Source organism: Sabethes cyaneus, chromosome 2, assembly GCF_943734655.1.
Source record: "Sabethes cyaneus chromosome 2, idSabCyanKW18_F2, whole genome shotgun sequence".
NCBI classification, from domain to species: Eukaryota; Metazoa; Arthropoda; class Insecta; order Diptera; family Culicidae; genus Sabethes; species Sabethes cyaneus.
The window spans coordinates 108,939,594-108,954,540 of record NC_071354.1 but is presented as its reverse complement, the minus strand read 5'-3'; positions in this window follow the sequence as shown (position 1 = coordinate 108,954,540).

Sequence of the window (14,947 nt, the reverse complement as noted above, 5' to 3'; positions counted from 1 at the left end):
GAAAAACAATCGAGAGGAGGTATGGTATACCAATTTTGAAAGCTTGTGGAATAGTGAACACATCTGGTAGAAAGTCATTTTTTGATATTACAAACAATGTTTACAATCAGTATTTAAAAAATAGTGATTTTTCCAGATTACAATACTTTAAAAAATCATATCTTGCGAATTCCAACAGTGACATCGAAATACAAAAATACGTGTCGATTTTTTTTGAACAAAGAACGTAAAAAAAATATTGCGAAGAGAAAAAAAATTTTGACTGTAAATTTCCCGTGGAATGACCCATATATATATATATATATATATATATATATATATATATATATATATATATATATATATATATATATATATATATATATATATATATATATATATATATATATATATATATATATATATATATATTCTATATATATATATATATATATATAGGTACGATACTACATCCCTCTCTTTCTTCAAACTAATTTACATTATTTATTTCGTAATCTTTAAAATGTGATGGATGCTTAATTTCTCTTCTCGGACGGAACCTTATCTCTGCTTTCTTATAACCTTTTGGTAAAATGTCGACTACTTCTTCATTGGTTGTCGTTTTATCCAGGTGTGGGTGTAAACATTCTCCACTGCTTTTTTCCGTTTGCGGCTCACCACTAGTGTTTTCGTTGTCCTTGATATCTGTGAAAAGCTTCTTTAGATGAGCCACATTTCGGTGCATGACTTTTCCACTCTCCTTTGATTTTAAAGTTATATCTGAACCATTCCTGGCGACAACAGAATACTCTTCAGGATCAAATATGGTAGAGAGCTTGTTCTCTCTTTGTATGCGTTTTGCAACTACTGTGTCGCCTTGTGATATCTCAATATGTTTTGCTCTGCGCCGATTATTCGCATATTCGGCTCCCTTCGTTTTCTGTAGATGATCTCGGTCATAAACCTCTTCCAAGATGTTAGGCACTTTCATGAACAAACCAGGTAGCTTATCCTTCAGCTTCCGCCCAAACATCAAGATTGATGGTGCTGTTGTAGAATGCGGAGTTGAATTGTGCATGAGCACAAAAGTCCGAAGATCCCATTGCCAATCTGCTCCTGTCGTTTCTTGACTAATTTTCAGTCTTTTGCCAATAGCTCGGTTTATCCTTTCAACCTCCCCATTTGCTTGGGGCCAATAGGGTGTAGTTTTCCAGTGCTTAATACCAAATTGTTTACAAAAGTTATCAAGCTCACAGCTAATGAACTGAGGACCGTTATCTGTTTTAATGGACTCTGGCATTCCAAAACGGCAGAACGTCTCATGTAACGCCTTAACAGTCAGATGTGCCGTAATTTGTTTCATGATTACAACTTCTGTGAAGCGACTATAGTAGTCCACAATTACGAGCAAATTATGACCGGATGGTAATGGCCCAACAAAATCGATTGCGAGATCGCCCAAGCTTTTGATGGCAGTTTGGTACTGATCAGTGGTTCGGGACAGTTCGGTATCGATACTAAGGTGCAGCTCTTACACTTCCTTACGAATGATTCAATTTGTTTATCCATCTGCGGCCACCATACCTTTTGGCGAAGCCTCCTTTTCATAACCACCATACCTGGGTGGGATTCATGGGCAATTTCCATTATTCGTAACTTAAGCTGCTCTGGAATGACTAGTCTATCCCCTCTCAGCAGAAGGTTTTGAACCCGACACAACTCTGAGCTGAATGGTTTAAACTCCTTTGTGATCTCATTCCAAATCCCTGTATCCAAGCTCTGTAGAACACTTTGAAGTACCGCGTCTTTCGAGACCTGCTCTTCGACTTCTTCAACCGTTACCGCACTTGGAATTCCAGTTACAGCTAATTGTAATATGCACCCTTCATCTGATGATTTGTATGCTACTGGATCGGTCATTGATAGTCGCGAAAGGGTATCAGCCAGATTGTTTGTACCAGGGGTATATATAACATCAAAATTATAATTCTGAAGACGCAACACCCAGCGCTCAATTCTGGCACATGGTTTGGACCGTTCTTTTAACAAAAACTGGAGAGGCTTACAATCCGTTATCAGTATAAATTTTCTTCCGAGTAAATACAATTGAAATCTATCAACAGCCCAGACCAAAGACAGCGCCTCCCTCTCTGTTTGGAAGTACTTCCTTTCCGTTTCTGTTAAGGACTTGCTCGCAAAAGATATGATCCTTCTTTTTCCACTCACATCCTGTTGTAATAAAATAGTGCCTAGACCACTAGGACTCGCATCGGCTATTACAATACAGAGATCTTTGGGATCATAATAGCCAAGAAAGCTAGCTTCACTTATGGCGGATTTGATCTCTTCGAACGCTCGTGTATGTATTGGCTGCCAGTCAAACTTTTCCCCAACGCGAAGTAAGCTCCGAAGGGGCTCTGTTTTATCTGCCAAAGATAGTAAAAATCTTCCAACATAAGTTATTAGCCCGAGAAAACTGCGTAGCTCTGAAATATTTACTGGACACCGAAATGATTTTATAGCCGCGACCCTGCTCTCTGTTGGCCAGATACCTGAACTGGACATTTCATGCCCCAGAAACTCGAGTCTAGAAACATTGAAAACACACTTTTCTTAGTTCAGTATAATTCCATATCTTCGTAAACGAGTTAAAAGTGCCTTTAGTCTACGATCATGTTCCTGTGCATTACGTCCCCAGATCATAATGTCGTCTAAGTAAACGACCACACCGTCTAGTCCTGCAACGACGGACTCCATCACCTTTTGAAACAACTCCGGAGCGCAGCTAATTCCGAACATTAGTCTTTTGTATCTACACGGAAAAATATATATATATATACCTCAATAAAACACTCAAAAAAAAAAAAAATAGAAGGGATTTTATTTGTTTGATTTGAAATTATTTGGATCGCTTATTGTTTACCTGAACAACCCTTGTTTTGTAATAAAGGTGGTTATTTCTCTTGAACGTTCAGAAATCTCCACCTGGTGGTACGCCTCTTTAATGTCTAACTTTGAGAATCGGACAGCTCCGTTGATTCCTCCAAAAAGCTCTTCAATTATCGGCAATGGATGCGTTTCCCTAATAACCGCCTGATTCGCTCTACGCATGTCAATACAAAGACGTATCTCCCCATTTTCCTTCAAAACGGGTACAATAGGAGAAACCCATGCCGATGGTTGCTGCACTCGTTCAATGATGTCCTGGTTTTCTAGATATTTAAGTTTGTCTGCAATCTTGTCCTCTACTGCGAATGGTGCCCGACGATATTGTTGCTGTACCGGTTTAACGTCTGGATTTACTGGAATCTCCACGAGTACACCTTTGATTTTGGGAAACGTGGCTTGTACAGATCCAACATCGTAGCCAATTTTTAAAACTTTAAGCTTTTTTGCTGTTTCATCCCCAAAAGGCTTTGCATTCCATTTGTTGCTATGTAGAATTTAGCTTCCTCCTTGTTACCGGCTGCCTCGATTTCAGCAGTGAACATTCCTATCATTGTGATAGGAATGGATGCCCCATAAGCTTTAAAAGACCGATCGACTAGTGGATTGAAATTAAGCTTAGCTCCATTTCGCTGTAGCATTTGCCATGTTTTAAAATCAATAATATTCGCTGCGGCGCCTGAGTCAATTGTCATTATCGTCTCAACACCACCCACTTTAAAGCGCAAAACATTTCCACCCATTATATAACAGATTTCTCCATCATCATAATTCCCGTACGTCTTTTCGTCGGATCCTAGTACCGTCCTGATACGTTTTGGCGGTGTATTGTTCTGAATAGATTCATCGTTAACCCTCTTCGTGCACCATTTTGCGAAATGACCAACCGTTCTGCATTTACGACATTGTTGTTCTCGGGCAATGCACGATGAACTGCCTTTGATATGCCCACGACGACCACATCCATAACAAATCCTGTTGTCATTTATTTGGCGTCCTCCAGCCTGTCCAACAAAAGGATGTCATTCAGGAGCTGACCAATTCCTTTTGGCGAAATCGCGACTGGTCTTGAAAATTTTGACGGGGATAATTTCTTTGAGGTTGAAACACACGATTCCCATAAGGCTGAAATCTCGCTTTCATCGGCTGTGAGGTGTTTTGGTTTACCTTATTCACAACTGCTGATGGTTTATCGTCAGTTTCCTTTTGAACCATTTCCTTACACTGTTGCTCAACGTCCTCAAGGGTTTTTCCAATGGCCACTACTTCGTCTAGAGATAGATCCTTCTCCAAAATTTTCTGGCGAAGTGCTGATGATACGCATTTTTCTGCGATTTGGTCAATTATCATACTGTCCATCACTGAAGTGACTTCTTGATCAAAGTCGCATCGGTTTGCTTGAACGCGTAATTTCATTACAAAATCACGAAAACGTTCTCCCGGAGGTTGAGAAATTTGGCGAAATACGTGTCTTTCATACGTTCGACGTCTGCACGGTTGGAAATGAGAATCAAGCTGCCGAATTCCCACATCATAAAACGGTGGATCTGGAGACACGTGTGGCACGTCATGTATTCCTGGCAAATTATCAAAAATATCCTGCAGATCGGGCCCCCCAAGATGTATGAGTTGATTCCTCTTCTCACGCTGGCCAGTAATCCCGCTGGCGGCAAGATAGTATTCCAAACTACGCTTCCATTTCCTCCATTCCGATGCTAGTTGAGATCGATCTACATTTGCATCAAATTGCTTTACTGGTCTAAATATCTCCATCGTCTGGGGAAAATGTCAAAATATGTTAAATTTCAAACATGGAAATTTTATTTCATCTTTGTTTTCGGTAGTGCATTAGTTTCTTCAAATAACACGAATAAAACAAATATTTTGAAATGCATCAAACACGAAAGAAAAGTTACACCACTTCTTTTTTATCTTCATTTGGCTTTTTGAATTTAAATCGGAATTATTCACTTGTGTGAAAAATCGGATCTGCGAGTTAGTTAGTTTTCTAAAGTTGAGTTGTTAGTTATTATGCAACTAAAATATAAAGAAAAATTTGAGTCTTTTATTCCACTTGTTCAACAAACATGTTTATTTCAACTATTAATGGCAAACCACTATTCCCGGTATTCAATACTTTTTGCAGCTGGTGAATATACAACATAACCTATTTTACCATTATTGCATCCCTGAGAATCCAGTTCTCGGCTCCTGACTCAGGATGCAAATTACGAATACAAGGTTTGGTTTCGCTGTAATTCTCAAATCTACATAAATGCTTTATTTAACCGTCGATGGATCCATTTTCGCAGTATTTTTTTATCCAAAAGTCTTCAAATGAACATACAATTTCTCAGGTTATTTTGATAGGTGAATCCGGAATTCAGCCCATTTCACCACTCATGATAGCGATTTCAACAATAAATTATTAAGAATCCGGCGCTCGGTCCTTGACTCAGAGTTGGGACCTTTTCCCATTGTGGAACTGATCTATATTCTTTTTGGAACCACTACCAACAAAATACTACTTTTATTGAAATGAGCTTGATGGGTGAATCCGGAACTCGTCCCATTTCACCGTTGTTATCGATTGCAAAAAACAGAGAATCCAGCTCTCGGCTCCTGACTCAGACAATTGATTGTAACATTTAGTGTTTCGATCTGGCTATTTTACTTTCAAAAATTTAAGTCTTGTAATTGTGAGAGATGAATCCAGAACGCGGCTTTAAGTATCACAAATTGCCATTGATTTACGCTACAATTAGCCGTTTACTAAAAAAATAGACTATTTTAAACGTTTTGTCGAAGCCTGTAAGAGCATCTTTGTGACAACCTTGGGCATTACCTCAATTTCATTTTGTGAAAATACCTCCAGCAAAATCTTTCAATTGTGTATAACGTATAAAATGATAGTAGGCGTTCAGCCTATTTCACCCCTAGTACCATAACTTTCACAATAATTTACTTAATGTCCGAGTCTTGGCACTTCATAAAACTGAGATTGCTTTAGCAATATGCTCATTGCAAACAATATCAATTCAGTTCCAATGGCTTCAAACATTTCCTTTGCATCGTACTTACGGTTACATGCCGTTTCTTGAATAGATGTACCTATTTAACATGTCCATTTTAACTCGCCTTTTTCCTGTGATAGCATGCCATTTATTTGCTCTCCTTGTCAATGCCGTAACCTATCACTTAGACACGCATTTGCATTTCACGACTTAGACAGGAAATATTCCTCACTTCCTTTTTTCTTCCCGAATCGACCGTCATGATAAAAAAAAACACCCACACACGCTCTGCAGCCATATAAAATTAGCCTTCTAGATTTTTCTCTCGGTATTATTTCCCACCCAAACACTTCACATTTAAGGGGAAACCGAAAATGGCTCAAAGATGTCTGGATAAATGGCTACCGTTTGATGCATGTATTGTTTTGTGCCTTAAAAATGCATCTGTATTGGCAGAGCACGCTTTCGCCACGTGATCAGTGCTTCTAGTGCTGTTATAATTTCCTAAAACTTGTCATTTCATTTATCGATCCGCCATATATCAACAAACGCTCAACAAAACATAATTGCTAATGCAAAATAAATTTAACTGATCATATAGATCATTACGTGTTCATAAAACGTATAATCTGGAATTATTTAATAGATATTTGGTTGCGCACATATTTCGTTGCACTAGCGATTTCCGAAAAAACAGCACCACGGTCTCAAAGTTTCGCCACATCAATAAGCTTTTAAAGAGCTTTCAGCTTTTGCCGCATAGATAAGCTTAGAGTAAAGTAAACACACGGAACTGTCCTTCAATGCAAACGAATTAATTAACTATCCTATTGATTCTATGCATTATTCAGTTGCTGCTGGAACTCTTTAATGAATCGGAATGAATGGATAAAGAAAACAAACCATATTTTGGGAATTTGGAGTCGCAGCGGTTGGCTGCGGATCAGCTGTGTTTTCATTTGCAAGCTCTGCTATTTGACATATATTACTAATACTAATGCAACATTCAAATAAACGTTTAGGTTTTCAACGAACACATGAGATGTACAGTACAGTGTTTGTCGCTCTAATACTATAACGTGAGCCACTTTTGGTTTCTCCTTAAACGAATGCTTTTTGCTTCCTTCACTACTACATATAACATCACCGCATTTGTTACACCTTTTAGTATTGGGAATTACCGCTTTTTCATACGTTCAAGCGTCCATCTTGTTTCAAACGCCGCATCGAGTTCGCATTTTAATTTGAACACATTTTCACTACTTTTCTTTTCAGATATCGATTTATTACCCCCATTGCATCAATTTGCCTACTATTCCCGCTGCTTTTTCCACATTTTATTCGATTTAAAACAACACTTCGCGCTCCGAACTCTTCGACCAATGCACTTCCGAAAAATGTTTCCCCCCCGTTACTTACGGCGCTTAAGTTAGTTAAGTCAAATCACTCGCAAAGCTAGCAATATTACCGGAAAGCTTGAACAAATTTCACTAATTCTCTTATTTTCCTCGTTCGCCACTGAAGAATCGTGTTGCTTCGGATCGTTTTTGGATTATTAAATACACGTCACGTCTCGTTGGTAGCAGAAACTAGAATGTCCTTTATTTAACAGTTGGCATTTCACTCGTTGTGGCAGGGTTGCCAAAGATAATATAAAAGAGAGAGAGTTATACAATCAAAGTAATAATGATATATATCTATACCTATAAAGAAGGATTTCTGTCTGTCTGTCTGTCTGTCTGTCTGTCTGTCTGTCTGTCTGTCTGTCTGTCTGTCTGTCTGTCTGTCTGTCTGTCTGTCTGTCTGTCTGTCTGTCTGTCTGTCTGTCTGTCTGTCTGTCTGTCTGTCTGTCTGTCTGTCTGTCTGTCTGTCTGTCTGTCTGTCTGTCTGTCTGTCTGTCTGTCTGTCTGTCTGTCTGTCTGTCTGTCTGTCTGTCTGTCTGTCTGTCTGTCTGTCTGTCTGTCTGTCTGTCTGTCTGTCTGTCTGTCTGTCTGTCTGTCTGTCTGTCTGTCTGTCTGTCTGTCTGTCTGTCTGTCTGTCTGTCTGTCTGTCTGTCTGTCTGTCTGTCTGTCTGTCTGTCTGTCTGTCTGTCTGTCTGTCTGTCTGTCTGTCTGTCTGTCTGTCTGTCTGTCTGTCTGTCTGTCTGTCTGTCTGTCTGTCTGTCTGTCTGTCTGTCTGTCTGTCTGTCTGTCTGTCTGTCTGTCTGTCTGTCTGTCTGTCTGTCTGTCTGTCTGTCTGTCTGTCTGTCTGTCTGTCTGTCTGTCTGTCTGTCTGTCTGTCTGTCTGTCTGTCTGTCTGTCTGTCTGTCTGTCTGTCTGTCTGTCTGTCTGTCTGTCTGTCTGTCTGTCTGTCTGTCTGTCTGTCTGTCTGTCTGTCTGTCTGTCTGTCTGTCTGTCTGTCTGTCTGTCTGTCTGTCTGTCTGTCTGTCTGTCTGTCTGTCTGTCTGTCTGTCTGTCTGTCTGTCTGTCTGTCTGTCTGTCTGTCTGTCTGTCTGTCTGTCTGTCTGTCTGTCTGTCTGTCTGTCTGTCTGTCTGTCTGTCTGTCTGTCTGTCTGTCTGTCTGTCTGTCTGTCTGTCTGTCTGTCTGTCTGTCTGTCTGTCTGTCTGTCTGTCTGTCTGTCTGTCTGTCTGTCTGTCTGTCTGTCTGTCTGTCTGTCTGTCTGTCTGTCTGTCTGTCTGTCTGTCTGTCTGTCTGTCTGTCTGTCTGTCTGTCTGTCTGTCTGTCTGTCTGTCTGTCTGTCTGTCTGTCTGTCTGTCTGTCTGTCTGTCTGTCTGTCTGTCTGTCTGTCTGTCTGTCTGTCTGTCTGTCTGTCTGTCTGTCTGTCTGTCTGTCTGTCTGTCTGTCTGTCTGTCTGTCTGTCTGTCTGTCTGTCTGTCTGTCTGTCTGTCTGTCTGTCTGTCTGTCTGTCTGTCTGTCTGTCTGTCTGTCTGTCTGTCTGTCTGTCTGTCTGTCTGTCTGTCTGTCTGTCTGTCTGTCTGTCTGTCTGTCTGTCTGTCTGTCTGTCTGTCTGTCTGTCTGTCTGTCTGTCTGTCTGTCTGTCTGTCTGTCTGTCTGTCTGTCTGTCTGTCTGTCTGTCTGTCTGTCTGTCTGTCTGTCTGTCTGTCTGTCTGTCTGTCTGTCTGTCTGTCTGTCTGTCTGTCTGTCTGTCTGTCTGTCTGTCTGTCTGTCTGTCTGTCTGTCTGTCTGTCTGTCTGTCTGTCTGTCTGTCTGTCTGTCTGTCTGTCTGTCTGTCTGTCTGTCTGTCTGTCTGTCTGTCTGTCTGTCTGTCTGTCTGTCTGTCTGTCTGTCTGTCTGTCTGTCTGTCTGTCTGTCTGTCTGTCTGTCTGTCTGTCTGTCTGTCTGTCTGTCTGTCTGTCTGTCTGTCTGTCTGTCTGTCTGTCTGTCTGTCTGTCTGTCTGTCTGTCTGTCTGTCTGTCTGTCTGTCTGTCTGTCTGTCTGTCTGTCTGTCTGTCTGTCTGTCTGTCTGTCTGTCTGTCTGTCTGTCTGTCTGTCTGTCTGTCTGTCTGTCTGTCTGTCTGTCTGTCTGTCTGTCTGTCTGTCTGTCTGTCTGTCTGTCTGTCTGTCTGTCTGTCTGTCTGTCTGTCTGTCTGTCTGTCTGTCTGTCTGTCTGTCTGTCTGTCTGTCTGTCTGTCTGTCTGTCTGTCTGTCTGTCTGTCTGTCTGTCTGTCTGTCTGTCTGTCTGTCTGTCTGTCTGTCTGTCTGTCTGTCTGTCTGTCTGTCTGTCTGTCTGTCTGTCTGTCTGTCTGTCTGTCTGTCTGTCTGTCTGTCTGTCTGTCTGTCTGTCTGTCTGTCTGTCTGTCTGTCTGTCTGTCTGTCTGTCTGTCTGTCTGTCTGTCTGTCTGTCTGTCTGTCTGTCTGTCTGTCTGTCTGTCTGTCTGTCTGTCTGTCTGTCTGTCTGTCTGTCTGTCTGTCTGTCTGTCTGTCTGTCTGTCTGTCTGTCTGTCTGTCTGTCTGTCTGTCTGTCTGTCTGTCTGTCTGTCTGTCTGTCTGTCTGTCTGTCTGTCTGTCTGTCTGTCTGTCTGTCTGTCTGTCTGTCTGTCTGTCTGTCTGTCTGTCTGTCTGTCTGTCTGTCTGTCTGTCTGTCTGTCTGTCTGTCTGTCTGTCTGTCTGTCTGTCTGTCTGTCTGTCTGTCTGTCTGTCTGTCTGTCTGTCTGTCTGTCTGTCTGTCTGTCTGTCTGTCTGTCTGTCTGTCTGTCTGTCTGTCTGTCTGTCTGTCTGTCTGTCTGTCTGTCTGTCTGTCTGTCTGTCTGTCTGTCTGTCTGTCTGTCTGTCTGTCTGTCTGTCTGTCTGTCTGTCTGTCTGTCTGTCTGTCTGTCTGTCTGTCTGTCTGTCTGTCTGTCTGTCTGTCTGTCTGTCTGTCTGTCTGTCTGTCTGTCTGTCTGTCTGTCTGTCTGTCTGTCTGTCTGTCTGTCTGTCTGTCTGTCTGTCTGTCTGTCTGTCTGTCTGTCTGTCTGTCTGTCTGTCTGTCTGTCTGTCTGTCTGTCTGTCTGTCTGTCTGTCTGTCTGTCTGTCTGTCTGTCTGTCTGTCTGTCTGTCTGTCTGTCTGTCTGTCTGTCTGTCTGTCTGTCTGTCTGTCTGTCTGTCTGTCTGTCTGTCTGTCTGTCTGTCTGTCTGTCTGTCTGTCTGTCTGTCTGTCTGTCTGTCTGTCTGTCTGTCTGTCTGTCTGTCTGTCTGTCTGTCTGTCTGTCTGTCTGTCTGTCTGTCTGTCTGTCTGTCTGTCTGTCTGTCTGTCTGTCTGTCTGTCTGTCTGTCTGTCTGTCTGTCTGTCTGTCTGTCTGTCTGTCTGTCTGTCTGTCTGTCTGTCTGTCTGTCTGTCTGTCTGTCTGTCTGTCTGTCTGTCTGTCTGTCTGTCTGTCTGTCTGTCTGTCTGTCTGTCTGTCTGTCTGTCTGTCTGTCTGTCTGTCTGTCTGTCTGTCTGTCTGTCTGTCTGTCTGTCTGTCCGTATGTTCCTTATAGAATCGAAAACTACTGAACCAGTCGGCATGAAAATATGTATGTAGAGGTTTTTTTGGGGCCAGGAAAGTTTTAGTGATGGTTAGAAACCCCTCCCCCCACTAAGAGGGGGGGCTCCCATACAAATGAAACACAAATTTCTGCATAACTCAACAACTAATCAAGCAAATAGAATAAAATTTGGCATGTGGGTGTTTTCGGTGATAAGAATTTATTCTATGGTAAATTGAGACCCCTCCCCTCTTTATAAGGGGAATTATAACTCCTCTCCTCTTTAAAAGGGGGGCTTCCATACAAATTTCCTCATAACTCGAGAACTAATCAAGCAAATGGAACCAAATTTGGCATGTGAAGGTTTTCGAGGGCAAGAATATTTTCTATAGTAAATTAGGACCCCTCCCCACTTTAAGAGTGGGGGCTCCTGTACCAAAGAAACACAATCTTCCTCATGACTCGAGAAGTAATTAAGCAAATGGAACCAAATTTGGCATGTGGGTGTTTTTGGAGACAAAAATTTTTTCTATGATGAATTGGGACCCCTCCCCGTTTTAGGAGGGGGGGATCCTATACACATGAAATACAAATTTCCTCATAACTGAAGAACTAATCAAGCAAATGAAACCAAATTTGGCATGTGAAAGTTTTCGAGGGCAAGAATATTTTCTATGGTGAATAAGGACCCCTCCCCTCTTTAATAGGGGGGGGGGGGCTCCTATACAAACGAAATACAAATTTCCTCATAACTTGAGAACTAATCAAGCAAATGGAACAAAATTTGGCACGTGGGTGTTTCTGGAGACAAAATTTTTTTCTATGATGAATTGGGACCCCTCCTCACTTTAGGAGGGGGGGCTCCTATACAAATGAAATACAAATTTCCTCATAACTCGAAAGCTAATCAAGCAAATGAAACCAAATTTGGCATGTGAAAGTTTTCGAGGGCAAGAATATTTTCTATGGTGAATCAGGACCCCTCCCAACTTTAAGAGGGTGTTTCTGGAGACAAAATTTTTTTCTATGATGAATTGGGACCCCTCCTCACTTTAGGAGGGGGGGCTCCTATACAAATGAAATACAAATTTCCTCATAACTCGAAAGCTAATCAAGCGAATGAAACCAAATTTGGCATGTGAAAGTTTTCGAGGGCAAGAATATTTTCTATGGTGAATCAGGACCCCTCCCAACTTTAAGAGGGGGGGCTCCTATACAAACGAAATACAAATTTCCTCATAACTCGAGAACTAATCAAACAAATGGAACCAAATTTGACACGTGGGTGTTTTTGGAGACAAAATTTTTTTCTATGATGAACTGGGACCCCTCTTCACTTTAGGAGGGGGGTGCTCCTATACAATCCTCCTCCTATAAAATACAAATTTCCTCATAACTCGAGAGCTAATCAAGCAAATGAAACCAAATTTGGCATGTGAAAGTTTTCGAGGACAAGAATATTTTCTATGGTGAATTAGGACCCCTCCCCACTTTAATAGGGGGGCTCCTATACAAACGAAATACAAATTTCCTCATAACTTGAGAACTAATCAAGCAAATGGAACCAAATTTGGCACGTGGGTGTTTTTGGAGACAAAAATTTTTTCTATGATGAATTGGGACCCTTACCCACTTTAGGAGGGGGGGCTCCTATACAAATGAAATTCAAATTTCCTCATAACTCGAGAACTAATCAAGCAAATAGAACCAAATTTGGCATGTGGAGGTTTCTGGAGGCAAAAATATTTTCTATGGTGAATTAGGACCCCTCAAAACTTTAAGAGGGGGTGCTTCTACACAAATGAAATACAAATTTCCTCATAATTCGAGAACTAATCAAGCAAATGGAACCATATTTGGCATGTGGGTGGTTTTGGAGGCAACCATTTTTTCTATGATGAATTAGGACCCCTTACCTTTTTAAGAGGGGGGGCTCTCATACAAACGAAATGCAAATTTCCTCATAACTCTAGAACTAATCAAGAAAATGGAACAAAATTTATCATGTGGGTGTTTTTGTAGGCAAGAATATTTTCTATGGTATATTTTCTATGGATTTCCCCACTTTAAGAGGGGGGGGGGCTCCTATACAAATGAAAAACAAATTTCCTCATAACTCGAGAACTAATCAAGCAAATGGAACCAAATTTGATATGTAAGTGGCTTTGGACGCAAGATTTTTTTCTATGGTGAATTGAGACCCCTCTCTTCTTTAGAAAGCGAGTTATGGCCCATCTCCCCTTTAAGAGGGTGGGCTTCCGTACAAATGAAATGCAAATTTCCTCGTATCTCGAATTCTAGTGTGATTTAAGCTATCGCACGATAGGTTTTTGTTAATGGACGAAAATGGCCACTTGTCTGGGTGTTCCCGGAAGTCCCCGGAACTTGTCCAGATATAATCAACGTGGTGCTAGGTGTTGATCTGACTGTCAGTGATCTAGTTATTAAATTCTGGCGTAATTTGAGGTGTCGCATGATAAGTATTTGTTCATGTTCTATGCTGACTATTTTCCACAGCGATAACTTAATCCGGAACATTTCCGGTTAGTCCCAATACCGCGTAAAACTCCTAAAATGGTCGGCAATGTGCATATGTTGCATAAAAAATCAATACCGGCCGTGATTGACGTTCATTTTGGAAGTGTAATTGAAGATTTTTATTTACTTTATATGAGCAATCTGCCCTTTAAAACTTCAAAAGCGCGTAACTCAAAAATTCGTCGATCGGTTTTTTTAAAAATTGGTTCAGGGGTGTAGGATGGCAATACAAACCAACTGGCATTTTCCGTTTAAATGGCCTATTTTATTTTTTAATAACGGTATTTTGACCACCGTGATATAGGTACGATACTACATAAGGCAGTCCGTAGACAGCCTTCGCTGGTAAATCCTCAAAGTCACCTATGGAATTGGGTGTTGCCTTTGAAAAAATAACTCTTCTAAAACAAAATGATCGATCTTAACGGGAAACTAGCAGTCATTAACTTTTCGTCGGAGAGCCCAATTTCGAAAGCAGTTTTTGGGCCCAAAAGCGGGGTTCTATTTATAGAAATGTACGACTAATTTCACCTTAAAAAATTTATGAGTAGTTCACATGCTATATTTAAGTTTTGTAATATATCTGGTTTGAAAAATGTCTGACCTGTATTTATTTACTGCCTGTCTGTACTTACTCCGAATAATCAGCAGATTCTTTTTTTCATATTCAAAACAGGTAAAAAAGCAAGATGATCTATACTTTTTAAAAAGATAGTGGGTTTCTCATTAATCATTAATCATTAATGAAAAGACAATCCATAAATATTGATGCACGGTAAAATTGGTAATGTAATTGGTATCAAAGTTGGTTCTAAAGCTGTGTTTGCTTTCTTATGACAGAAACATAGACGAAGACCCACCGCCACCATAGGCGAATACATCCAGCACCTCTACTGGTTTAGACTTCTATGCAAATCGACTGAAACTTTTCTTCAGCCAACTGAAAGGTATCCCTTCAAGTGAATTGAAAAGGTCGTTGGTAGAGGCTATCATAAAAAAAATTTAACCCAAAAGTGGCCCAAGCATGTCAGTGTCTGGTATGCTTAAACTTACCAAATAATATAAAAATGATAATTAAGTCACGAAGGTTCATTTAAAATATGCTGGGAGTTCGATCATTTATTGTAACAAAATTCCGATAAACAATCACTAGAAAAAATGAAAACTTTGATTATTACGTCGGTAGTAAGTAAATAACGGAAGTACTTTACTACCGATGGGTAGTTAATTTACTACTTCAATGGGTATTGGGATGGTTGTTTTCCTGAGAGCGGATTTTATTACTAGAGTACGCCAATACCCATTAAACGAACGGCATTAATAGTATTTAATGTGTGTTTAGCAAACATTGTAGCAATAAAGCGGTTTTGTAATTTAAATGGGATAAATATTTTCTGATCAAATAAATATTTTAATAAGATTGGGTGCTTTAATGTTCACATATCAGTTTTTCACTCTTATCTACCAAATTGATTGTTTATCAGATAGCTCTGTAAAAGCATTTGCAGTTGGTTCCAATTAGCACA